General features: G+C 36.6%; 1 protein-coding gene across 1 annotated transcript in view; it reads left to right on the top strand.

Moving 5' to 3' along the window:
- CASK (calcium/calmodulin dependent serine protein kinase) overlaps positions 1-27,847 on the top strand; it is a 378,414-nt gene that overhangs the window by 134,162 nt on the left and 216,405 nt on the right. The window lies entirely within an intron of this gene.

Raw genomic sequence — 27,847 nt, 5'->3', positions numbered from 1 at the left:
CTGAATCGTCTGTATTTAGCTGGAGTACAGGGTGGAGGAATGGGTGCTGCCATCAGCTTTTGCCACCTGCTCAGTATAGGCCTCCCTATATAGCATGGAGCTGTGGAAAATGGGATCTGCCAGTGTTCATCAGATGCCATATCCACCCTGAATAGTTCTTCCACTTCAAGGAGCTGAGCTGCCACTCAGCTGCTAAGCCCCTTGGAACAGTTTCTCTGCAAGACAGAGTTGTAGGGGGATGGGTGCAATCTATATACAGTCCCTTTCTTGAATGCCACAGCCTCCCATTGTTCTTACCAAGTTTCTGTAGATTTTATTGAATAAATATTTGGTTCTCAAACTGTTCTAAGCCCTTTGATCAATCTCTGGAGATTTTGAATAATTGTCTTTGTCAATTTTGACCAACTAAGTCATGAATGTGTCTCCAGAAGAGCAGTTTCTCTGAGTTCCTCACACAGCCATTCCAGGAACCCTGCCTACTCATTGTGTTTTTAATGATTCTGCATCTTAATAGAAAACTAGTTTTTCAAAAATATAATCAGGTGACTTAAATTGAAAAGACTAAACTAAGATCTTTTTGGAAAGGTATTATGATTTCATTATTAAAATTTGCTCTGATTGAGCTTTACTTTAATCAAGACTTTATGTGACAATTTTTAGAAATGATACAGAGAAATTGAGCAGTTGTAGACCTAAAAAGCAGTATAGCAAAGTAAGAGCTGGGTGCTGGAGCCAGACTGCCATGGTTCAAATACTTGCCTTCTGCAGTTTATTAGTTCTGTGGGGTCAGTCAACCACTCTCTGCTTCAACTTCTTTGTATATACTGTGAGTATGATCTGCCTCATAGGATTATTGTAAAGTTTAAATGGGTCAACACATACAAAATAGAGCCTGACTCATAGTGAGCTCTCAGTAAGTGTTAGGTAATAGCTATTGTTATTGTTAGGCGTGTTAAAGGCAAACAGTCATCGCATCTGTGTGTTATTGAGACCAATAATAGTATTGTCTATTATAGCCAGAGATCTTGGTGATATTCTAGTTGCCTATCTAGCTATAATATGATCTTAGTTCCCTCTAGAGGAAAATAATTAGATATGCTCTTTTCATAAACCTGCTTCTTTTGGAATTGTGATCATTTTACCTAGTAAAATTACTCCTGAATAATTACCAAAAGGCAAGATCTGCATATATAAATGGATTTAAGAAATTGTTAAAATTTACATGAAACTCTGAATCTTAAGTATTCTTTCAAAACAAAACTTTTGGGTGGCCCTGTGTAATTTATATTAAATCATATATAAACTATACAGTGACACAGAAATGTTAGGCATATATTACTTTTGTTTAAAGCCAGTGCGTTCAGTAGTGGTAGGACCTTGAAGTTTTCCATTTTAAGTCATGGTAATACAATCTACAGAATAACAGTTTTACCCAGTTATCTGCAAGTAGATGGCATTTCTTGGTCATTCTTTGAAAAGTCTTTAATCAGTGTGAATATGCCACCTAGAGTAGCTTGCCTCAAACTTGGGACATTTTTAGCGTCCTCTTTCACATAGGTTATGGGGTAACAGAAAGATCACTGGATTGGGAATCAGAGACCTGGGTTCATCTTCCAGTTGTGCTGTGAACTAGCTGTGTGACTTTGAGCATGTCTTTTGCTTTCCTAGGGCCTCATTTTCCTTCTGAGTAAAATGTGAGGATGAAGAAGAACATGTGATGATGGCTTTCTTACTGTCATTCCCATTTCTAACATTCTCTGATTTAGTGATACATATGCTTTGGTGTGAGACAGAAAACGTGTAATAGACATTGGTCGAATGGGTATGTGTGCATGGTGCTGCCTTCCAGCAGGATTGGCAGGAACAGAAATCACCCACAGTGGTATAATTTGATAAGCGCTGAGATCCTGAGGCATGTATGGGGGCTGTTTCTAGATAACAGCAGGTATGCCTACCTCAGCTGCAGAGATTGTTAAGAACTTTGAGGCAAAGTGTGAATGGGATTTTGATGAGTGAGTTGGGGTTTATCAGGCAGAGAAAGAAGCACATGGAGTGTCAAACAGAAGGAGCAGCATTTTTCAGAGCACATAGAGCAGGGGGCAGTGCAGAAGCTACACATGGTTCAGGATGGGGGTCAGGAGGCTGAAAGATGCAGCAGTTGGAAATTAATGTAGATATATGTGACATCAAAAAAAAAATACAGAAAAAAGAAACCTGAATTACTTGACTAAGAAGCAGGAGAGCTAGGTACTATTTCCAATTATGCTGCAAAATAGGTCTGTGGACCCTAGTTAAATTGTTGGACTTAAAATCAGTTTTGGAAGGCTTTCAAAGCCCTGCTGAGGGATTATAACATCTTGGTGTACAGAATGAAGGTTTTTTGGAATAATGTGATAATATCTGCTTTAGAATAAAAATATGATGACACTTTAATGAGTAGAGTGAAAAGAAGAAACTGGAGGCAGAGAACCCATTAAAAGATCTTTGCTATGATCCAAACAAGAATCAGTGAGGGCTGAAACCAGGGCAATAGCAGTAAGGGGAAGATAGTTTTAACAGGTGTGCAGAAATAGAGTGGACAGGTTTGGGCAGCTTGCAATAGGCAGTGGAAGAAAAGTAGTAGTTGATATGAGGATGACTCCCAAAGGTGCCTGGAAGAATAATGATGCTGGTAGTCAGTGAGCCATGTACATAAACCTGTGTGGATTCCGTTTTACTTTTTTTTTAGACCTGTGTCCTTATGATTAGATACTTTGTACCTGTTTTTTCCCCCAAATTATCCTATGGTCAACTTCACTTTTATGAAAAGCCATATTATATGATTTCCCAAAAAATTGTAGATGAAAAACTGCAAAGTCCAAGTGGGCATAGAACTATATAGCAGTGTGATTTAATAATGGCTGTTCACATTACCACCTTCTTGTCATAAAACTTGATTTGATTGGCATTTGTTAAAGGTAGAAAAGAATCATTTCCACCAAAAATAGTCAAAGGAAAAGAAAGCAAAAGTTATTGTGCTCTGTGTCGTACACTATGGCTTGCACATTCACATATTTTATTAATTGTCCAGGCATAACTGCAACCCTGTATGGGAGCTATTATTGTACTCTTTCCATTTTACAGATGAGGAAACTGACGTTCTAAGGCTATACAGCCACTAAGTGATAGAGACAGGATTTAAAAACAGGACTTTTGACTACAAGTCTGTTGCTCTATTATATCATAACTACCTCCCTGCAGAAAGTGTTAGTGCTTGAAAGGATAAGTGCCAGATCTATGGAAATAAGGTGACCAGTCATCCCAGTTTGCCTGGGACTGAGGGCAAGTTCTCAGAACATATGACTTTCAATGCTACCACTGGGAAAGTCCCAGGCAAACCAGGACAAGTTGATACCCTGTCTGGAAAAGTCATTTATATGAAATAAACCATTATCTAGAATGACCAAAATAAGGTATTGATTGTATTTGTTTCTCATAATATTGTGTCATGAGTTAGGTCTTTTGTTACTACTAAATGACAAATGATTCTTAAATAAAGAGGAGTTAAGGCCCTGCCTGCCTTCCGTCTGCTTGTTTTCACTAGCTCTGAGCATACTGCCTTGCTGGGGTTGCATTCAACTGTGTGTTCAATCAGATGCCAGAAGCCTCTGCTTCTAACTCAGTTTTTAAGGAAATGCATGTTTTACCCATTTCAAGTTTGATGAAATGGCAAAAGAGCCATTTAGAAAAAAGTCAAGAAAGAAAGTAGGTTGATGATAAAGGTACATTTTTTAAAGAGTAAGGAAATACATATTCTGGCATTCAACCTACAACAAATAGGGAAAACCCTCACCAGACACTCCAAAATACATTAATTTTTTGTGTGTAAAAATTATACTCTAATAAGTAAAAAATTTATATTATTTTGATATCAAGATGGGAAACAGGAAATTGGGCCGCATAGAATGTCCCCAAGGGAACTTCATAACTTCCTGTAATTTTTCAAAAAAAAAAAAGAAAAGAAAAGCACACTTTATGGTAGTTTCATGCATTTCATACAGTAAAGTGCTGGGTTTAGGGGCAAAAGGCTAAAATTTATGTGGGGGAATGTACTTTTTTAAAAATTAAATAATGGTCATCCTCAAAATTGTGCCCATTATTAAGGTATGAAGGGAGGCACTGGCTCCTGTGGCTTCTCAGTCTAAACAGTGCTCTTGTAGCAACCAGGAGATGGGTTGGATGAGTGTCTGTCATGATCCTGATCTTAGTGCATCAGTACCTAGATTAGTCACTTTGGCTTTTGTGCTTCCTGTAAATTTTACTGCCAAATCTTTTGAGGCAGAGCATCTATTACTTTAACAGATTTTTAAAATGGTTTCTAACCCCAAGTAAGTTAAAAATTGCTGATCTAGATAGCTACCACATTTTCAGGTACTTAAGTATGGTACTTTCTGGTTTTCTGGAAAAGATTAAATGAAATCAGTTTATTCCAAGAGAAAGGCAGTGTATTATTTACTTAAAATTTTATTGAATCAAGGAGAAATAAGGCCTTTTCAGAACTCCTTATGTTTCCCTTAGTCCAGAGTTTCACTGTGTATAAAATGCATCCTCTCTGCCACATTTCAACCACTGTTGTTGATTCCACTTTGGAACAATAAATTTCTACTACTCTTTGAAGCTTCTTTTTTATCAGTTTTTCGAAAATTAAGACAAGCTATTTAGCTTACGCACACCTGTTAGTTAGCAACTATCTCTCCATATAAATCTGGATTTTAGCAGTAGACCAACAAAATAAAATCAAGAAATAATATGGTGGTTGAGGCCATGAGTCTGTAGGGTTATTCATATCCCTAATTTCAAATTATTAACCAAAACAATTAGCTTGTTGTTTTTATTGGTCCTTTTCAAAATGTGTCACACATTGGTACTTACCTTTTTTTTTAACTATATATTCATTTTATGCTATTTTTATGAGATTTTGTTGACAAAAATATTCTAAGGCTGGATGGGGAAACCCATGTTATTTTTAAAAAATTGATAATTATTTCATTATGCCATAGAGAATCTTGGCTCAGTCATTTATTTATTTATATATTAAAACAGACCACAAATTGCTTACTGAGGTGAATTTGGTCCTGCTTGCAGTATTTCCTGTGCTGGCACCATCCTGGAGAAAGGAGAAGTGGGAAGTAAGGAAGTCTATCCTACTACATGTCCTTGTTGAGCTCCACAGCTATCAGAACATAATCAAAATAGAAAGTAAATAGAGATAACGCAATTAGGAAAGGGTTTTCAACTTTGACATATCAGTTGAGTTCCTGTTTTATTGCAATACCTTTTTTTTTTTTTTTTTGCTTTTTAAACTTTAGTGAGTAATTTATGCACAATAAGATGAACTCATCTGAGGGTACAGTTTAATGAATTTTGACAAATGTATTCATTCTGTCATCCCACAAAGTTCCCTCATGCTCCTAACATGTATGATTTTTTAAGACTCTAATATTGAAAAGTAATTTAATATTAACCTGGTATTTCTCTAATTTCCTTTTATAAAGTAAGGAGTACCATCTCGAAGTAGGTGTCAGGTTTTTCTGATAGTAAAATGCCCTGATCTTCCCCTTCCCCAACCTTTGGCTTACATTTCCCAAAATGAAAAGCAACAGAGTAATTGTACCTTCTAGAGAACTTCAGAACATTGTATTTCTATTTTTATCATGTACAAAATATGATATTAATAATGGTCATTCATATATTTGAGGAAGTATTAAAACTGCAACTTTGGTTTGGATTTCAGTCACCTCTGCCTTTTCCTTTCACCTATATGATTAATATCTTTCTATTTTATTAGTAAGTCCAAAACAGATTTTCACTAAATTCATGGTTGAGTAACTCCTTGAATAGAAGACTCAGAATTACATCTTCTAAGAGACAAATAATTTGGTTTCTTTTTCATCTAATGTTGTGCTTATTCACAAATGGCTTTTTAAGCAAATGCTTTTCTTTCAGAACATTTTACCACCTCAGAAGATAAATATTAGTGAAGATTAATGAATTGGTCACCTGGAATCTTTATTAATATCTAATTAGTAAGCTCAATGATTTATAGTACTTTGATATTGATTAGGAATGACCTAGATTTTTTAAAATGTAAATCCCTAGGAAATAAATGGCACTTTAGGCAATTATTTACCACCTCATCCTAATAAAAAGTGAGAGGCAAGACAAGTAGTTCTCACAGTAATTGACTTTATTGTATTTTACAGCTGATAGCTGTTTACACATATAGTGTTGAATTTAGTTCAGATTTGGTATTCAACAGGTCAGTCTGCTTTAGTATATTCATTACACTTATCAGAACTGAAAACTCTTTGGGAAGCCCCATTAATTTGTAAATGCTTAACACAATGAAGATTGATTTCTAATTAATACACATTTGCCTGTTTAAGAAATAATTTTACATCTGTCAAACATTGTCCATTAATGGTATGCTGCTTCCTTTTTTTATTCACCTGACAGATGAGATTTTAGGCCATGGAATTAAAAAAAAAAAAAAATTGGGCAAGAATGCAAAGACATTAGAAGCTGCATAGATTTCTCTTTGGGTGTGAAAAATGATAATAAAATGTATAGGTGTGGTAATAAAGTGTGTAAAAGCTCAGAGAAATAATGAGTTTGCAGTTAACCCAGATTCTTGTGTAGGCATATCTGGGCCTCTGGTCATCAGTAGTTGAGAAGGTCAACTTTCCTGATTTATGGGAAGATAGACTCATTAAAGCCAACCTGACCTGTATTATTGCCAAAGGCAGCTGGGATCTTTAGTCTTCAAATTCGTTATTAGATTAAGGTGGAACTCAGCAACAGAAATTGACTTTGCTACTATAATCCTTCCAAGGTTTTCCTTGGATCCCTTTCTTAAAATATCATATGGTCATTAATTTCAAAACACCAAGGAAAAAAAGTTGAGTCAATAATTATTTTTATTTACTTATTCTGTTATTAATATTTATTCAAATGAACACATTAATACTTGTCCTAATCATTTCTATGACTAGATTAGAATATTCTTAATTTGAATTTGTAGCCTGGGTCAGCTCTTAGTGAATTTTGTTTAACTGTTCAGTTTCTAACCCAACCTGGAAATTGTTTGGAAAAGAATGAGAATATTTATAAATATTTTCAGGAGAAGATCTGTATCTAGTTTCTGACCATCACTAGTAAGAGTGTGCAGCTGAAATAGCTGGTTCTGTAATAGTCTTGATAGCTTGTCACCCAAGTCAGTGTTACCATATTAGTACTGTTATGTGATTGGATCTAGGGACATTTAAAAACATACATAAGCCAAGGAGCCATTGTGGTGTGATGTGAAGATCACTAGGCTTGGCTTATTAGTCCCACTCCCTGTACTTACTAGTTGTGTCATTTTCAGTGACCTGTTTATATCACTGAACCCTGGGACTCAGTTTCTTCCTGTGTAAAATGGGGATTTTAATATATATACATATCTCACAGGATTATTACAGTTATTAAGTGAAGACTTACAGAGGGGCACTTTAAAACCTCAGATATTGCACTGCATAGTCTAGTGCTAAAATCTAAAAAGTCATTTAATAAATTTTGAAGCATACAAAGGTCCACTATACAGTGCATGTTGATTATTCTTTGCTTGTTTGGTCAATTAAGCAAGATAAGATAATTAAAAACTACAGAACAAATGAAGGATTTAGATTATCAATAGTGAAGAAATTCCAGAATTAGTTATTAAATGATGTATTTGGGTTATTAAAAGAAATCATAGAGTTTCCTTCTATGGAGTATTTTTTTAAAAACACATCTGTTTGAATTTAGGTTCTTGATTGAATGACTGGCTTTACAAATATCTATGTAAGAATTGCAGAAGAACTCACAATTGGAAGAGGATAAGAATGAAAGCAAATCAATTTATATAGAGCTGTGTCATTCCAATTAGGTGGCCACTAGATACGTGTGGCTATCGAGCACTTAAAATGTGGCTTGACTGAATTGAGATATGCTGTAAGTGTAAAACACACACTGGATCTCAAGACATAGTACAAAAAAAGTAACCTATTTCATTAATCTTTAAGATGATTATATGTTGAAATAATAATACTTTGTATATATTGGATTGGATGAAACATGTTATTAAAATAAATTTCACCTGTTTCTTTTTACTTTTTTAATGTGGATACTGGAAAATTTTAAATTATGCATTTGGCTCACATTATATTTCTACTGGATGGTGCTGATCTAAATCCTTATTGAATGGTTCTGGGCAAACTAACTCTTAAATTTAGGTCTTTTAAGTTCAGATATTGAGGTTAAGACTGCTACGCTCATGCTAAAAATGTCAGAAAGTGTTCTTTTCTTCAATCATACTTGTAAATACCCAATGGTCAAATTAGCTTGCTGTAGAATTATGACACTCTGAAAAAAAGATTGAACTTTTAAAAGATAGTATGAAGAATTATTGTATAATAAGAACAAAATAGTAATAACGTAGATAATAAAAATACTTTCCAGGAAAATTATTTTTTTTATAAATAAATTAGAATAAACTTTATTTTCTAATTGTTTAATTTTATTTCATTTCAATTTTATTGAAGCATACTTGATTGTACATATCTGTGGTGTAGAGTGTTGAATATCAGTACCTGTGTGTGATATATGATGCTCAAATCAGGATAATTAGTATAACATTATACAATGTAATCAATTTTTCTGGCCCTTTACCAATTTCTTGCTAAACTCTCCCTTCCCCCTTTTCCACCTCTAGTGGTCTCAGTTCTGTTCTCTGCCTTTGAAAGTTCAACAAATTGTTAGGATTGTTTTGTTTTTCTTTCTTTCTTTTTTGGTTTATTTATTTTTTAGCTTCCACTTATGAGTGAGGACTTGCAGTGTTTCTCTTTCTGTGCCTGGCTTCTTTCACTTAATATAATTTTCTCAAAGTCTATCCATGTTGCTGCAAATGGTAGTATTTCATTTTTTTTAATGATTTTTTTTCTTCCAAATTTAATTTAATTTTATCAATATACAATGTGGTTGATTACTGTGGTCCATTATCAAAACCTCCCTCCCTCCTCCCTCTCCCCACTCCTTCCCAACAATGTCCTTTCTCTTTGATTGTTGTATCAACTTCAAGGAATTGTAATTGTTATGCCTTCTTCCCTCCACCCCCCCCCCCAGTTTTTTGGGTATTTATTTATTTATTTTTAGCCCCCACAAATAAGTGAGAACATGTGATATTTCTCTTTCTGTGCCTGACTCGTTTCACTTAATATAATTCTCTCAAGGTCCATCCATGTCGTTGCAGATGGCAGTATTTCATTCTTTTTTATAGCAGAGTAGTATTCTGTTGTGTAGATTTACCACATTTTCCATATCCACTCATCTGATGATGGACATTTCGGCTGGTTCCAACTCTTAGCTATTGTAAAGAGTGCTGCAATGAACATAGGAGAACAGGTACACCTTCGACTTGATGATTTCCATTCCTCTGGGTATATTCCCAGCAGTGGGATAGCTGGGTCATATGGTAGATCTATCTGCAATTGTTTGAGGAACCTCCATACCATTTTCCATAGAGGCTACACCATTTTGCAGTCCCACCAACAGTGTATGAGAGTTCCTTTTTCTCCGCAACCTCGCCAGCATTTATCATTCACAGTCTTTTGGATATTAGCCATCCTAACTGGAGTGAGATGGTATCTCAGTGTGGTTTTGATTTGCAATTCCCAAATGGTGAGTGATGTTGAGCATTTTTTCATATGTCTGTTAGCCATTCGTATATCTTCCTTTTAAAAATGCCTATTTAGCTATTTTGACCATTTTTTAATTGGGTTGCTTGTCTTTTTTCTTGTAAAGTTGTTTCAGTTCCTTGTATATTACGGATATTAATCCTTTGTCAGATGTATATTTTGCAAATATTTTCTCCCACTCTGTTGGTTTTCTTTTAACTCTGTTAATTGTTTCTTTTGTGCAGAAGCTTTTTAGTTTGATATAATCCCATTTGTTTATTTTTCCTTTGGTTGCCCGTGCTTTTCAGTTTGTTTTCATGAAGTAGGTGTCCAGTCCTACTTCCTGAAGTGTTTCTCCTATGTTTTCTCTAAGAAGTTTTATTGTTTCAGGGTGTATATGTAATTCTTTAATCCATTCTGAGTTGATTTTAGTATATGGTGGGAAGTATGGGTCTAGTTTCATTCTCCTGCATATGGATATCCAGTTATCCCAGCACCATTTGCTGAAGAGGCAGTCTCTTCCCCAGCGTATAAGCTTGGTGCCTTTATCAACGATCAGATGGCTGTAGGTGTGTGGCTGGATTTCTGGATTCTCTATTCTGTTCCATTGATCAGTGGGTCTGTTTTGATGCCAATACCATGCTGTTTTGGTTATTATCACTTTGTAGTTTAGTTTAAAGTCAGGTAATGTTATGCCTCCAGCTTTATTTTTTTTGCTCAGCATTGCTTTCGCTATGCGTGGGCTTTTGTTATTCCATATAAATGTCTGGATAATTTTTTCCATTTCTGAGAAAAATGTCATTGGAATTTTGATGGGGATTGCATTGAATTTGTATATCACTTTGGGTAGTATGGACATTTTCACTATGTTGATTCTTCCAATCCAAGAGCATGGGATATCGTTCCATCTTCTTGTATCCTCTCTAATTTCTCTCAGCAGTGGTTTGTAGTTCTCATTATAGAGATTTTTCACATCCTTGGTTAACTCAATTCCTAAGTATTTTATTTTTTTGGTGGCTATTGTAAATGCGCAGGCTTTCTTGATTTCTCGTTCTGCATGTTCACTATTGGAGAATAGAAATGCTACTGATTTTCGTGTGTTGATTTTGTATCCTGCAACTTTGCTGAAATTATTTATCAACTCCAAGAGTTTTTTAGGAGAGGCTTTAGGCTGTTCAATATATAGGATCTTGTCATCTGCAAACAGGGACAGTTTGACTTCATCTTTTCCAATCTGGATGCCCTTTATTTCCTTCTCTTCTCTGATTGCTCTGGCTAGTACTACCAACACTATGTTGAATAGGAGTGGTGAGAGTGGGCATCCTTGTCTAGGTCCTGTTCTTAAAGGAAAAGCTTTCAGCTTTTCCCCATTCAGGATGATATTGGCAATGGGTTTATCATATATGGCTTTAATTATGTTGAGATACTTTCCATCTACACCTAACTTACAGAGGGTCTTTGTCATGAATGAATGTTGAATTTTATCAAATGCTTTTTCAGCATCTATAGAGATGTTCATATGGTCCTTGTGTTTGATTTTATTAATATGGTGTATCACATTTATTGATTTGTGTATGTTGAACCAACCTTGCATCCCTGGGATGAATCCCACATCATCATGGTGTATAATTTAATTTTGCATGTGTGTTGCTGTATTCTGTTTGCTAGTATTTTATTGAGGATTTTTGCATCTATATCCATCAAGGATATCAGCCTGTAGTTTTCTGTTTTGGTTATATCATTACCTGGTTTTGGTATCAGGATGATGTTTGCTTCATAGAATGAATTTGGGAGATTTGCGTCCGTTTCAATCTTTTGGAATAGTTTGTAAAGAATCGGTGTCAATTCCTCTTTGAATGTTTGGTAAAATTCTGCTGTGAATCCATCTGGTCCTGGCCTTTTCTTTGTTGGGAGCCTTCTGATAACAGCTTCAATCTCCTTTATTGTTATTGGTCTGTTCAGATTTTCTGCCTCTTCTTGGCTCAGTTTTAGAAGCTGTGTGTGTCCAGAAATTTATCCATTTCCTCCCGATATTCAAATTTGTTGGCATATAGTTGTTTATAGTAGTCTTGAATGATTCCTTGTATTTCAGATGAATCAGTTGTAATATCACCTTTTTCATTTCTAATTTTTGTTATTTGAATCTTCTCTCTTCTTTTTTTAGTTAGCCATGCTAATAGTTTGTCAATTTTATTTATCTTTTAATAAAACCAACTTTTTTATTCATTGATCTCTTGTATTGTTTTTTGGGTTTCAATTTCATAAAGTTCTGCTATGATCTTAATGATTTCTTTCCATCAGCTAACTTGGGTTTGGATTTTTCTTGTTTTTCTAGGTCTTTAAGGTGAAGTGTTAGGTTGTTCACTTGCCATCTTTCCATTCTTCTGAAGTAAGCATTTAATGCAATAAATTTCCCCCCTAGTACTGCTTTTGCAGTATCCCACAGGTTTTGTTATGATGTATCATATTTTCATTAGTTTCAATAAATTTTTTGATGTCCTGCTTGATTTCTTCTTGGACCCATATGTCATTAAGTAGAATGCTGTTTAATTTCCACGTGTTTGTATAGTTTCCAGAATTTCGTTTGTTATTGATTTCTAATATTAATCCATTGTGGTCTGAAAAAATACATGGGATAATTCCAATTTTTTTGAATTTGTTGATATTTGATTTGTGACCTAACGTGATCTATCCTGGAGAATGATCCATGTGCTGATGAGAAGAATGAATATTCTGAGGTTGTTGGATGGAATGTTCTGTAGATAACTGCCAAGTCCAATTGGTCTAGTATGTTGTTTAGATCTTGTGTTTCTCTGCTGATTCTTTGCCTAGATGATCTGTCCAATATTGATAGTGGGTTGTCCAGGTCCCCTGCTATTATGGTATTAGTGACTGTTTTATAATTCTGGTTGTTTGTTTGTTTTATAAATCTGGCTGCTCCTACATTGGGTGTGTATATATGATTGTTATGTCTTCTTGATGGATCAATCCTTTTATGATTATGTAGTGGCCCTCATTATCTCTTTTTATGGTTTTTAGTTTAAAGTCTATTTGATCAGATATAAGAATAGCTACTCCAGCTCGTTTTTCATTTCTGTTTGCATGGTAAGTCTTTTTCCATCCTTTCACTCTTAGTCTGTGTGAGTCTTTATGGGTGAGGTGGGTCTCTTGAAGGCAGCATATAGTTGGGTCCTCCTTTTTAATCCAGTCAGCCAGTCTGTGTCTTTTCATTGGGGAATTTAAGTCTTTTATGTTAAGAGTTGTTATTGAAAAGTATTGATTTAATCCTAGCATTTTATTCATTTTTGTTTGGATGTCTTAGATGTCTTTTGTTCCTTTCTTTCTGATTTACTGTTTGTTTTCTGTATTAGTTGGTTCCTTGGGTTGTAGACAGCCTTTTTGTTTGTTTGTTTTCTCTTCATGGATGCCTTTTTTTTTTTTTTTAAAGATGACCGGTAAAGGGATCTTAACCCTTGACTTGGTGTTGTCAGCACCATGCTCACCCAGTATCTGAACCCATGGCCTTGGTGTTATCACCACCACAGGCTGGCTCCATGGATGCCATTTTTATTATACTAGTGGGTTTTTTATTTTTCTTGGGTTTTTATGGCAGTGGTAGTTGTTTTTCAGGTACCAAACCCAGTACTCCCTTGAGAATTTCTTGGAAGGGTGGTCGTGTGGTAGTGAACTCCTGCAGTTTATGTCTGAGAAATATACTATTTGCCCTTCATTTCAGAAGGATAGCCCTGCAGGATAGAGTATTCTTGGCTGGCAATCTCTGTCTTTTAGTATTTTGAACATATCATCTGATTCCTTTCTGGCTTTTAGGGTTTGTAATGAAAAGTCTGATGTTAGTCTGATTGGGGCTCCCTTATAGGTGAATTGATGCTTTTCTCTTGCAGCTTTTAAGATTCTCTTTTTTTTCTTTGAGTTTTGTCAATTTGAGTATAACATGTCTTGGAGAAGACCTTTTTGGGTTGAATACCTTTGGGGATCTTTGAGCTTCCTGAATCTGAAGATATCTGTCTTTTCCAGTAATGGGAGTTTTCTGCTACTATTTTGTTGAATATGTTTTCAATGCAATCTTCTTTTTCCTCCCCTACTGGAATACCCATGACTCGGATATTTGAGTGCTTAAGGTTGTCTGACATCTTAGTTTTTCTTCAATGCTTTTAATTCTTTTTTCTTTCTTTCTTTCTTTTTTCTTTTTCTTTTTCTTTTTCTTTTTTTCTTTTCTTTTTTTTTTTGCCTGCCTGTGTTATTTCAAACAGCCCATCTTCAAGGTCAGAAGTTCTCTCTTCTACTTCTCTAAGCCTGCTGGTTAAACTCTCTGTTGCGTTTTTTATTTAATTGAATGAATTCTTCAGCTTGGCAAGCTCTGCTACATTCATTTTCAGGGCACTGATTTCCTTGTACATTTCCTCTTTCAGGTCCTGCATACTTTTCCTCATTTCATCATGTTGTCTAGCTGAGTTTTTTTGTATCTCATTCAGTTTCCTTAGAATTATCACTCGAAATTCCTTGTCAGACATTTCAAAGGCTTCTTGTTCTATGGGATCTAGAGCTTGAGATTTATCACCCTTTGGTGGTATACTTTCTTGATTTTTCATATTTCTGGTATCTTTCCTTTGATGTTTAGTCATCGTGGTAGGGGTTTCACAGTCTACTGGTTTCACACTATTGTCTGGCTAGGGTGTTGCTTTGGTTGCCAATTTGGTATGGCTACCTCAGTGTCTGCTCAGTTGGCCACTAGTGCCTTATGTGTGTGGTTGCCTCAGGTCTTGAGCCTCTCCGGGGAGCTGCCTCTCTGATCAGCATGTACTCAGCCGGGCTGCTGGGTCACACACTGGCACCACAGGGCGTGTGGTCTCTGCGGAGCTTCCACCTCCCCTGCTGGACATCTCCCTGCTCCATACGCACTGGGCCGGGCCAGGGATGGAGCCAGGTGGTGGCAGTGAAACCTACCTGCTGGGTCATGCACCAGCACCACAGGGCATGTGGTCTCTGCGGAGCTTCCACCTCCCCTGCTGGACGTCTCCCTGCTCCATGCCAGTATTTCATTTTTTTTAATAGCAGAGCAGTGTCCCATTGTGTAGATAAACCACATTTTCCGTTTGTACTCGTTCAATGATGGGCATTTAGGGTGGTTCCAACTCTTGGCTATTGTAAATAGCTCTGCAATAAACAAGGGACTATGTTACACCTCTGGCTGTATAACAGATGCAAAAACATTACTGAAAGCAATATGAATGCAATCAGAGCCCAAAAGGACTGTACCTCAGCAACTCCTCTGTTAGATGGAGGAACTGGGTAGCTGTCCCAAGTCGGTTTTTGCTTCAATTTTTATTGAGAAGACAAGGAAATTACAGGAAAAGAACAAATCATTAATCAATAATAGTAAGAACATACGGAAATTGGCTGTGTAACAAACTTTATCTAAGCATGCATGGTTCAAAATAGTTTAAACAATATACCAACAAGAGTCATAAATCTAAGCTAAGTAACATGTGGAAGAAACAATAAGACAATCATGAAAGTGCCTGACTTCTTGAGAAACTCACAAAAACAGCTTAAAGCAAAATGTAGAAGAACCCCCATGTACTAACTAATCTAGCAAAACGTCCTAGGAAATCTTAACTCATATGTTTTCCCAACATTTAAGCTTTGTTGTATTAAAGATTATTGCCCACAGAACAATCCTTGTTCAGTTTCAGTTCCAGTTCTCTTGTTCACATCAAAAGCTTTAAACCTGTGTGTTTCTTTTTCAAAAAATCTTCCAATGAACCCATTATATTAACAATCAGTGTATACAATCCCTTACCTAAACATTGATTAGAATTGATTCGGTGGGCTCTTGCCCCCCTAGTTGTAGGCTCTTGCCTCCTATCCAAGTACATTTGTCCCATGCATGCATTACCTAAAAACTATCTAATAATCAAATAGGAATCAAGATTTCTAACCCTCTAGAGGAGTACAGGTATCCCTCCAACATGATGATTTCCATTCCTCTGAGCATATACCCAGCAGTGGAACAGGAGAATCATATGGTAGATCTATCTATAATGGTTTGAGGAACCCCCATACCATTTTCCATAAAGGCTGCACCATTTTGCAGTCCCACCAACATTGTTAGAGGGTTCCCTTTTCTCTGTACCCTTGCCAGCATTTATCATTCTCAGTCTTTTGGATATTAGCCACCCTAACTGGAGTGAGATAGTATCTCAAAGTGGTTTTTATTTGCATTTCCCAAATGCTGAGTGATGTTGAGCATTTTTTCATGTTTGTGTTGGCCATTTGTATATCTTCCTTTGAGAAATACCTATTCAGTTCCTTTGCCCATTTTTTAATTAGGTTATTAGTTTTTTTGCTAAGTTGTTTGAGTTCCTTGTATATTCTGAATATTAATCCTTTGTCAGATGTATATTTTGCAAATATTGTCTCCCACTCTGTTGGTTGTCTTTTTGCTCTGCTAATTGTTTCTTTTGCTATGCAGAAGCTTTTTAGTTTGATATAATCCCATTTGTTTATTTTTCCTTTGGTTGCCTGTGCTTTTGGAGTCAAATTCATGAAGTCTGTAACCACTCCTAGTTCCTGGAGTGTTTCCTCTATGTTTCTTTAAGGAGATTTATTGTTTCAGGATGTATATTTAATTTTTTAATCCATTTTAAATTGATTTTGCTATATGGTGAGAGGTATGGGTCTAGTTTCATTCTCCTACATATGAATATCCATTTTTCCCAGCACCATTTGCTGAAGAGGCAGTCTGTTCCCCACTGTGTAGACTTGTGCCTTTGTCAAAGAACAGATGGCAGTGGGTGTATCGGTTGATTTCTGGGTTCTCTATTCTATTCCATTTATCTGTGTGTCTGTTTATATGACAGTACCATGCTGTTTTGGTTACTATAATTTTGTAGTATAGTTTATAGTCAGGTAGTTTCATGCCTAGAGCTTTATTTTATTTTTGCTCAGGATTGCTTGGCTATTCATGGCCTTTTCTTATTCCATATGAATGTTAGGATTGTTTTTCCATTTCTGAGAAAAATGTCATTGGAATTTTGATGGGGATTGCATTGAATCTGTAGATCACTTTGGGTAGTATGGACATTTCCACAATGTTAATTCTAACAATCCACATGAGATGTCTTCCCATCTTCTTGTGCCCTCTTTAATTTCTCTCAACAATGGCTTTTAATTCTCATCACGGAGATTTTTCACGTCCTTGGTTAACTTTTTTCACAGGTATTTTGTTTTTTGGCGACTATGGTAAATGGTCTAGCTTTCTTGATTTCTTTTTCTGCTAGTTCATTGTTCAAGTATAGAAATGCCACTAATTTTTGTGTGTTGATTTTATATCCTGAAACTTTGATGAAATCATTTATTAACTCTAAGAGTTTTTTTGTAGAGTCTTTAGGCTGTTCTATATATAAGATCATGTCATCTGCAAACAGGAACAGCTTGACTTCATCTTTTCCAATCTGGATGCCCTTTATTTCTTTTTCTTCCCTGATTGCTCTGGCTAGTACTTCCAACAATGTTGAATAGGAGTGGTGAGAGAGGGCATCCTTGTCTAGTTCCTGTACTTAAGGGAAAAGCTTTCAACTTTTCCCCATTCAGGATGATGTTGGCAGTGGGTTTGTCATATATGGCTTTAATTGTGTTGTGATACTTTCCTTCTGTACCCAATTTATAGAGTCTTTATCATCAGTGAATGTTGAATTTTGTCAAATGCTTTTTCAGCATCTATAGAGATGATCATATGGTTTTTGTCTTTGATTTTGTTGATGTGGTGTATCATATTTATTGATATGCATCTGTTGAACCAACCTTGCATCCCTGGATGAATCCCACTTGATCATGGTGTATAATTTTATGTATATGTTGCTGTATTCTATTAACTAGTATTTTATTGAGAATTTGTGCATCTATATTCATCAAAGATATTGGCCTGTAGTTTTCTTTTTTTGTTGTATCTTTGTCTGGTTTTGGTATCAGGGTGATGTTTGCCTCATAGAATGAGTTTGGGAGAATAGCCTCTGTTTCAGTCTTTTGGAATAGTTTGTAGAGACTTGGTATCAATTCTTCTTTAAAGGTTTGGTAGAATTCTGCAGTGAAACCATCCACTCCTGAGCTTTTCTTTGTTGGGAGCCTTCTGATAACAGCTTCAATCTCTTTTATTGTTATTTGTCTGTTCAGATTTTCTGTGTCTTCATGGCTCAGTCTTGATAGTTTGTGTGTGTTCAGAAATTTATCCATTTTCTCCAGATTTTCAAATTTGTTGGTGTATGCTTGTTTATAGTAGTTGCTAATGATTCTTTGTATTTCTGAGTTATTGGTAGTAATATCACCTTTCTCGTTTCTAGTTTTCATTATTTGTATCTTCTCTCTCTTTTTTTTTAGTTAGCCTAGCTAATGGCTTGTCCATTTTATCTGTCTTCTCAAAACAACTTTTTGTTTCATTATCTTTTGTATCATTTTTTGGGTTTCTGTTTCATTTAGTTCTACTCTGATCTTAATTATTTCTTTTCATCTGCTAACTTTGGGTTTGGATTGTTCTTGTTTTTCTAATTTAAGGTGAAGTGTTAGGTTGTTTACTTGTCATGTTTCCATTCTTCTGAAGTAAGCACTTAATGTGACAAATTTCCCCCTTAGTACTGCTTTAGTATTCCATTGTATATCTGTACCATACAGGAAAATTATTTTTAAAACAGACTACCTGAAACAGCTTCCCTAACTATCCCTTATTTGAAGGACAGTCTGATAGGCAGACCCTGGAGGGCATACTCACTTTGCTATTTTGGGGTGGCCCAAACTCCTGCGGAAATTAGTAGTAGTTTTAACGTGTATAACATGTTGATTTAAGTGTTTCATTTGAGTTAAAAAATTAAATATTATTTTTCCTATTATCCATGCCCCCTTTTAAGGAGAAATAAATTGATTAATTATAGGCATATAGTTAAATATAAGGGCACCAAACAGAAATAGGTGACTTAAAAATCTTTAAATATTTCCCTGAAGGATTACAAAATAAGAAAGTACAAGGGAGAATGGAGAGAACTACCAGACTACTCTGTAAACAAAGCAGCACTTCAAAACAGGGATGGTAGCTCTGGGTCACATCAGTCAAAGGTATGTTCTGTGCTAATATCTGTAAGCAGTCAGATAATCCTAACTTTAAATCATATTATTATCACCTACTTTCAAATTCCTTCCTACTCTGCCTCATAAGTTAATTTGCAGGCAAATAGTATTTTTAGTTTGCTGTATCAGCATGGACTTAATAGCATTTAATACATGAATCTTTAATTCACATTCACATTTAGAAGCAAACATTTTGAGCTTAATATTTTTGGAATCTGTAGTTAGAATGCATATATAATGTATTTGTGTTTTTTAAATTGTGCTTTTCTGTTTGGGCTATTTAACTGATAACTTGAATTTTGGAATGTAAGCCTCCTTTTTCCTCATTGCCCTTATCATTTCAAATATATTTTTACGTTAGTTTTGTGCTATCTAATCAATGTTCTGATTTTAGTCCCTGAAATGTCAGATCTGGTGATATTTAAATTATTTTAGTCTTTGAAGACAGCACCTCGAGCAATTCAGTCTTTGAGGGTGTGTAGGTGATAAGAGCTTACTCAGCTGTTTTCCAAGCAGAAATGGCTCGAGTAAAAGGGTCTTTAGAAAATCCATTTCTACTTACAAGCTTTCAGTATAACAAACGTGTCATGGCAAATGGTGAGTGTGGGGAACAAAATACACTGTAGTTACATGAAAGGGGAATACAGAAAATAAACTTAAAAGAGAAAAAAAGGCCAGTTTTCATTGTGGCAAAAACTAAATCTGTTTTCTTCATGACTCCAGTGTCAGAGCATTGAGTTAAAATCAGGCATTTGATCAGAATAGAGAGGAATAGAAAACGAGAAACTAAGGTAAAAAACAGAAAGTATGAAAGGGTGATTTCAAATAAAATGAGAAGCTAGAGATAAACATAAAAATCAGTATTAAAACCTTAAGCTTTTCATAGAATCAGGAGGCAGAACATTCTTGAAGTGAGATAAAAACCTATGCAGGCATCTGTTTGATGTTGTCTGGCTCAGCCTTAAAAGCCTTCCTCACAGTTATGACTTTTCCAGCACAAACCCCACAGCTGCTTCACACTTTCCTCTCCTGCAGGGCCTTTCCAACTACTTTTGGAGACGGAGGCATCTTTCCTGGGCCTCTGATCTCTTCCTTTGCACTGAGCACTGAGTTTCCTTATCCCACAGCCCCACAGTACTGTGCTCCACTTGGTTCTCTCACATTTGGCTTCTCATTGGAATCTTACCACTGCCCTTTGAAGCCAATTTAGTAGACTCTGCAGGTACCTTATCACCTGTCACCATCCACATTTCATTGGCTGTAAGGAAGCCATTTGTAGGAGTTAGTAGTCAGCCAGCAGGTGGCAAGGATAAAGGCAAGACCAGCACCAAATTTTCTGACTCCAGATCCTGGGCTTTTCATCACTACAACTTAGAGTGCTTCCTTTCAAACAACAGCAAAAAGAAAAAGGAAAACCTTCGTTGACCCTGCTATTCCTTTCCTACTGCGAGATTCTTCAAATATGATTATGTCCAAACCCAGCATGGCATAGTGGAAAGACTGTTGACTTTGGAGTCAGGCAGGCCAGGGCTGAAAACCTACCCCTGTGATTGCTGTGTGATCTTGAACACATTTCTAAGCCTCAGTTTCTACATGTGTATAATATATAGGGTGGTTGGGACATTAAATGACAACAACTATATTAAGTACATAGCCCAATGAGAAAGATGATGAATTTTAATTTATTATTGCAGAATTGTCTCCTGCATACGGACTTCAACCATGACCTCTCCGGAGAACTTGATCTGGAAAGTTCATGATTGCTTCTTGCTGAATCTTAGGGCCTCTTCTCAGCTTTCAGCCTTCTTCAACTACTTATACTTTATTTTTTATTTTTTATTTTTTATTTTTTAATTTTTTTTGTACTTTATTTGAATGGAATAATATATTATGCACTCTTTGATACTTGGTGTCTTTTACTCAAGATTGTATTTGCAAGATTCATCCATGTTGTTGAATATAGAAGTAATTCATTAATTTGGATTACTCTATAGTATTCCATCTATGAGCATACCACAATTTATTTGTCTTTTCCTTTTTTTTTTTTAATGGTTAGTTTAGTATTATAATTTTTTTTCTTAATTTTATTTTGTCAATATATAATGTGGTTGATTATCGTGGCCTATTACCAAAACCTCCCTCCCTCCTCCGTCTCGTCCCTCCCCCCCCAACAATGTCCTTTCTGTTTGCTTGTCGTATCAACTTCAAGGAATTGTATTTGTTATGTCTTCTTCCCCCCCCCCCCCGGTTTGTGTGTGTGTGTGTGAATTTATTTATTTATTTTTAGCTCCCACCAATAAGTGAGAACCTGTGGTATTTCTCTTTCTGTGCCTGACTTGTTTCACTTAATATAATTCTCTCAAGGTCCATCCATGTTGTTGCAAATGGCAATATTTCATTCATTTTTATAGCTGAGTAGTATTCCATTGTGTAGATGTACCACTTTTTCCGTATCCACTCATCCGATGATGGACATTTGAGCTGGTTCCAACTCTTGGCTATTGTACAGAGTGCTACAATGAACATTGGGGAACAGGTACACCTTCGACGTGATGATTTCCATTCCTCTGGGTATATTCCCAGCAGTGGGATAGCTGGGTCATATGGTAGATCTATCTGCAATTGTTTGAGGAACCCCCATATCATTTTCCCTAGAGGCTGCACCATTTTGCAGTCCCACCAACAATGTATGAGAGTTCCTTTTTCTCCGCAACCTCGCCAGCATTTATCGTTCAGAGTCTTTTAGATTTTAGCCATCCTAACTGGGGTTAGATGGTATCTCAGTGTGGTTTTGATTTGCATTTTCTGAATGCTGAGTGATGTTGAGCATTTTTTCATGTCTGTTGCCCATTTGTATATTTTCCTTAGAGAAATGCTTACTTAGCTCTTTTGCCCATTTTTTAATTGGGTTGCTTGTTTTTTTCTTGTAAAGTTGTTTCAGTTCCTTGTATATTCTGGATATTAATCCTTTGTCAGATGTATATTTTGCAAATATTTTCTCCCACTCTGTTGGTTTTCTTTTAACTCTGTTAATTGTTTCTTTTGCTGTGCAGAAGCTCTTTAGTTTGATATAATCCCATTTGTTTATTTTTCCTTTGGTTGCCCATGCTTTTGGGGTCGTATTCATGAAGTCTGTGTCCAGTCCAATTTCATGAAGTATTTCTCCTATGTTTTCTTTAAGAAGTTTTATTGTTTCAGGGTGTATATTTAAATCCTTAATCCATTTTCAGTTGATTTTAGTATATGGTGAGAGGTATGGGTCTAGTTTCATTCTCCTGCATATGGACATCCAGTTATCCCAGCACCATTTGCTGAAGAGGCAGTCTCTTCCCCATTGTATAGGCTTGGTGCCTTTGTCAAAGATCAGATGGCAGTAAGTGTGTAGGTTGATTTCTGGATTCTCTATTCCATTCCATTGATCAGTGTGTCTGTTTTTCTGCCAGTACCATACTGTTTTGGTTATTATAGCTTTGTAGTATAGTTTAAAGTCAGGTAGTGTTATGCCTCCAGCTTTATTTTTTTTATTTGCTCAGCATTGCTTTGGCTATGCGTGGTCTTTTATTATTCCATATAAATGTCTGGATAGTTCTTTCCATTTCTGAGAAAAATGTCATTGGAATTTTGATGGGGATTGCATTGAATTTGTATATCACTTTGGGTAGTATGGACATTTTCACTATGTTGATTCTTCCAATCCAAGAGCATGGGATATCGTTCCATCTTCTTGTATCCTCTCTAATTTCTCTCAGCAGTGGTTTGTAGTTCTCATTATAGAGATTTTTCACATCCTTGGTTAACTCAATTCCTAAGTATTTTATTTTTTTGGTGGCTATTGTAAATGGGCAAGCTTTCTTGATTTCTCTTTCAGCATGTTCACTATTGGAGAATAGAAATGCTACTGATTTTTGTGTGTTGATTTTGTATCCTGCAGCTTTGCCAAAATCATTTATCAATTCTAAGAGTTTTTTGGTAGAGTCTTTAGTCTGTTCTATATATAGGATTGTATCATCTGCAGACAGGGACAGTTTGACTTCATCTTTTCCAATCTGGATGCCCTTTATTTCCTTCTCTTCTCTGATTGCTCTGGCTAGTACTTCCAACACTATGTTGAATAGGAGTGGTGAGAGTGGGCATCCTTGTCTAGGTTCTGTTCTTAAAGAAAAAGCTTTCAGCTTTTCCCCATTCAGGATGATATTGGCAGTGGGTTTGTCATATATGGCTTTAATTATGTTGAGATACTTTCCATCTACACCTAACTTACAGAGGGTATTTGTCATGAATGAGTGCTGAATTTTATCAAATGCTTTTTCAGCATCTATAGAGATGATCATATGGTCCTTGTTTTTGATTTTATTAATATGGTGTATCACATTTATTGATTTGCATATGTTGAACCAACCTTGCATCCCTGGGATGAATCCCACTTGATCGTGGTGAATAATTTTATGTATGTGTGGCTGTATTCTGTTTGCTAGTATTTTAGTGAGGATTTTTGCATCTATATTCATCAAGGATATCAGCCTGTAGTTTTCTTTTTTGGTTATATCATTACCTGGTTTTGGTATCAGGATGATGTTTGCTTCATAGAATGAGTTTGGGAGATTTGCACCTGTTTCAATTATTTGGAATAATTTGTAAAGAATCGGTGTCAATTCCTCTTTGAATGTTTGGTAAAATTCTGCTGTGAATCCATCTGGTCCTGAGCTGCTCTTTGTTGGGAGCTTTCTGATAACAGCTTCAATCTCCTTTATTGTTATTGGTCTGTTCAGATTTTCTGTGTCTTAATGGTTCAGTTTGGGGAGCTTGTGTGTGTCTAGAAATTTATCCATTTCCTCCAGATTTTCAAATTTGTTGGTGTATAGTTCTTTATAATAGTCTCGAATGATTCCTTGTATTTCAGATGAATCAGTTGTAATATCGCCTTTTTCATTTCTAATTTTTGTTATTTGAGTCTTCTCTCTTCTTTTTTTAGTTAGCCATGCTAATGGTTTGTCAATTTTATTTATCTTTTCAAAAAACCAACTTTTTGATTCATTGATCTTGTGTATTGTCTTTTGGGTTTCAATTTCATTCAGTTCTGCTCTGATCTTAATGATTTCTTTCCGTCTGCTAACTTTAAGTTTGGATTGTTCTTGTTTTTCTAGTTCTTTAAGGTGAAGTGTTAGGTTGTTCACTTGCCATCTTTCCATTCTTCTGAGGTGAGCATTTAATGCAATAAATTTCCCCCCTAGTACTGCTTTTGCAGTATCCCACAGGTTTTGTTATGATGTATCATTAATTTCATTAGTTTCAATAAATTTTTTGATTTATTGTTTGATTTCTTCTTGGACCCTTATGTCATTAAGTAGAATGCTGTTTAATTTCCATGTGTTTGTATAGTTTCCAGAATTTCGTTTGTTATTGATTTCTAGTTTTAATCTATTGTGCTCTGCGAAAATACATTCGATAATTCCAATTTTTTTGAATTTTTTGAGACTTGATTTGTGACCTAATATGTGATCTATCCTGGAGAATGATCTGTGTTCTGATGAGAAGAGTGAATATTCTGAGGTTGTTGGATGGAATGTTCTGTAGATATCGGCCAATTCCAATTGGTCTAGAGTCTTGTTTAGATCTTGTGTTTCTCTACTGATTCTTTGCCTAGATGATCTGTCCAATATTGATAGTGGGTTGTTCAGGTCTCCTGCTATTATGGTATTAGTGTCTGTTTCCTTCTTTAGGTCTAATAGAGTTTGTTTTATAAATCTGGCTGCTCCAACATTGGGTGCATACATATTTATGATTGTTATGTCTTCTTCATGGATCAGTCCTTTTATCATTAAGTAGTGTCCCTCATTGTGTCTTTTTATGGTTTTTAGTTTGAAGTCTATTTGGCCAGATATAAGAATAGCTACTCATGCTCGTTTTTCTTTTCTGTTTGCATGGTAAATCTTTTTCCATCCTTTCACTCTTAGTCTATGTGAGTCTTTATGGGTGAGGTGGGTCTCTTGTAGGCAGCATATAGTTGGGTCCTGCTTTTTAATCCAGTCAGCCAGTCTGTGTCTTTTGATTGGGGAATTTAAGCCTTTTACATTAAGAGTTGTTATTCAAAGGTGTTGATTTATTCCTAGCATTTTATTGGTTGTTTGGTTGTCTTAAGTGTCTTTTGTTCCTTGCTTTCTGATTTACTGTTTATTTTCTGTGTTTGTTGGTTCCTTAGGTTGGATATAGTGTTTTTGTTTATTTGTTTTCTCTTCATGAATGCCATTTTTATTATACTAGTGGGTTTAGATTTTTCTTGGGTTTTTATGGCAGTGGTAGTTATTTTTCAGGAACCAAACCCAGTACTCCCTTGAGAATTTCTTGTAAGGGTGGTCGTGTGGTGGTGAACTCCTGCAGTTTTTGTTTGTCTGAGAAATATATTATTTGCCCTTCATTTCGGAAGGATAGCCTTGCAGGGTAGAGTATTCTTGGCTCGCAATCTCTGTCTTTTAGTATTTTGAATATATCATCCTATTCCTTTCTGGCTTTAGGGTTTGTGATGAAAAGTCTGATGTTAGCCTGATTGGGGCTCCCTTATAGGTGATTTGATGCTTCTCTCTTGCAGCTTTTAAGATTCTCTCTTTGTCTCTGAGTTTTGCCAATTTGACTATAATATGTCTTGGAGAAGACCTTTTTGGGTTGAATACATTTGGAGATCGTTGAGCTTCCTGGATCTGAAGATCTGTGATTTTTCCTATACCTGGGAAGTTTTCTGCCACTATTTTGTTGAATATGTTTTCATTGGAATCTCCATTTTCCTCCCCTTCTGGAATACCCATGATTCAGATATTTGAGCGCTTAAGGTTGTCTGATATCTCTCTCAGATTTTCTTCAATGTCTTTGATTCTTTTTTCTTTTTTTTTTTTTTTTTTTGTCTGCTTGTGTTATTTCAAACAGCCCATCTTCAAGTTCAGAGGTTCTCTCTTTAACTTCTGCAAGCCTGCTGGTTAAACTCTCCATTATGTTTTTTATTTCACTGAATAACTTCTTCAGTTCAGCAAGTTCTGCTACATTTTTTTTCGGGACATTGATTTCCTTGTACATTTCCTCTTTCAGGACCTGCATACTTTTCCTCGTTTCATCATGATGTCTAGCTGAGTTTTCTCGTATCTCATTCAGTTTCCTTAGAATTATCACTCGAAATTCCTTGTCAGTCATTTCAAGGGCTTCTATAGGATCTAGAGCTATTGATTTATTAACTTTTGGTGGTGTACTTTCTTGATTTTTTGTATTTCTGGTATCTTTTTTTTTGATGTTTATTCATTGTGGCAGGGGGGTTCACAGTCCACAGGTTTGATAGTATTGACTAACTAAGATGTTGCTGTGGTTGCCAGTTTGGTATGGCTACCTCTGTGACTACTCAGTTGGCCACTAGTGCCTTGTGTGTGTGGTTGCCTTGGGTCTTGGCCTCTCCGGGGAGCCACCTCTCTGGTCAGCTTGGACACTTCCGGGCTGCTGGATCACGGGGTGGTACCGCAGGGTGTGTGGTCTCTGCTGAGCTTCCACCTCCCGTGCAGGACTTCTCCCTGTTCCGTGTGCTCTGGCCCAGGCTGCTGGGATGCACCAAGGCATCGTAGAGCGTGTGGTCTCTGCAGAGCTTCCCCTTCCCTACAGGATGTCTCCCTGCTCTGTGCTCACTAGGCCAGGCTTGGGATGGAGCCGGGTGGCGGCAGTGAAGCCTACCTGGTGCTGGATCACGCGGCTGCGGCCCCCCCACAGGGTGTGTGAACTCTATGGAGCTTCTATCTCTCTTGCTGGACGTCTCTGTGCTCCATACGCATTGGGCCGGGCTGCTGGATCCTGCGGCAGCACTGTGGTCCCCGTGGAGTTCCCACCTCCCCTGCTGGACATCTCCCTTCTCCTAGCGCACTAGGCGGGGCTGGGAATGGAGCCGGGTGCCTGCGGTGAAACCTACCTGCTGGATTACGCAGTGGCAGCCCCACAGGGTGTGTGGTTCTTGCCGAGCCTCCGCCTCCCTTGCAGGACGTCTCCCCACTCTGTGCGCACTGGGCTGCTGGATCACACAGTGGCAGCCTCATAGGGTGTGTGGTTTCTGCCCAGCCTCCACCTCCCTTGCTGGACGTCTCCCCACTCTGTGCGCATGGGGCTGGGCTGGGAATGGAGCCGGGTGGCGGCAGTGAAGCCTATCTGCCGGATTGTGTGACGGCAGCCCGCAGGGCATGTGGTCTCCGCAGAGCTTCTGCCTCCCCCGCTGGACATCTCCCTGTTCCATATGCACTTGTTGTTATGTTATTATAGTTTAAATCAGTTGATTTGTGGGAGAGAGTGACACTAGGGACCGTCTATTCCGCCATCTTGACCGGAAGTCCAACTACCTATACTTTAATTCTCTCTATCCCCTTGACTTTCTTAATATTGTATTATTGATTCTTCCTTTTCTGGTGGCTTCTTTTTGTCTGATTTATTGACTTCTTTTCCTCATTCTACCCTTATGTAAGTAATCTTCTAAGGTTCCATCTGCAGCCTTTGCTCTTGTTGACAAGACTAAGTTGAATTAATAAATTAGAAAGGACTTAATATTATCTGTTTTGCTTTGTGCAGTACATCCCAGCCTTGGTTCTTCCTTATCTGTCTTCTACTTTCAAATATGAAAATGTCACATTGGGTTTTATTCATGAGCAACAGGTAAAGCCCCAGCACCATTAACAATGAAAAGCTTTAATTATTTTATTCCATGTAGACATGGCAAGTAATGCCCATACCCAAACTTTTAGTGTGGTGGTGGTGGTGATGACAATGATGATATTAACAATTTTGTTTTCCACATAGTGCTATAGAGCTTACGCAGTATTCTCACCTGTGTTATCTGAATTTGTTCCTCAAAATAACACAGTGAGATAGAGTCTTGAATTACCTAACACATTTTATAGATGATGTAAAAAATTTTCTGACTTTGACTCTAGAAGCAGTGCCTTTTCTATTTCGGGCCATACTAT

Source organism: Cynocephalus volans, chromosome X, assembly GCF_027409185.1.
Source record: "Cynocephalus volans isolate mCynVol1 chromosome X, mCynVol1.pri, whole genome shotgun sequence".
Classification (NCBI taxonomy): domain Eukaryota; kingdom Metazoa; phylum Chordata; class Mammalia; order Dermoptera; family Cynocephalidae; genus Cynocephalus; species Cynocephalus volans.
This window is presented reverse-complemented; position numbering and strand designations above follow the sequence as displayed.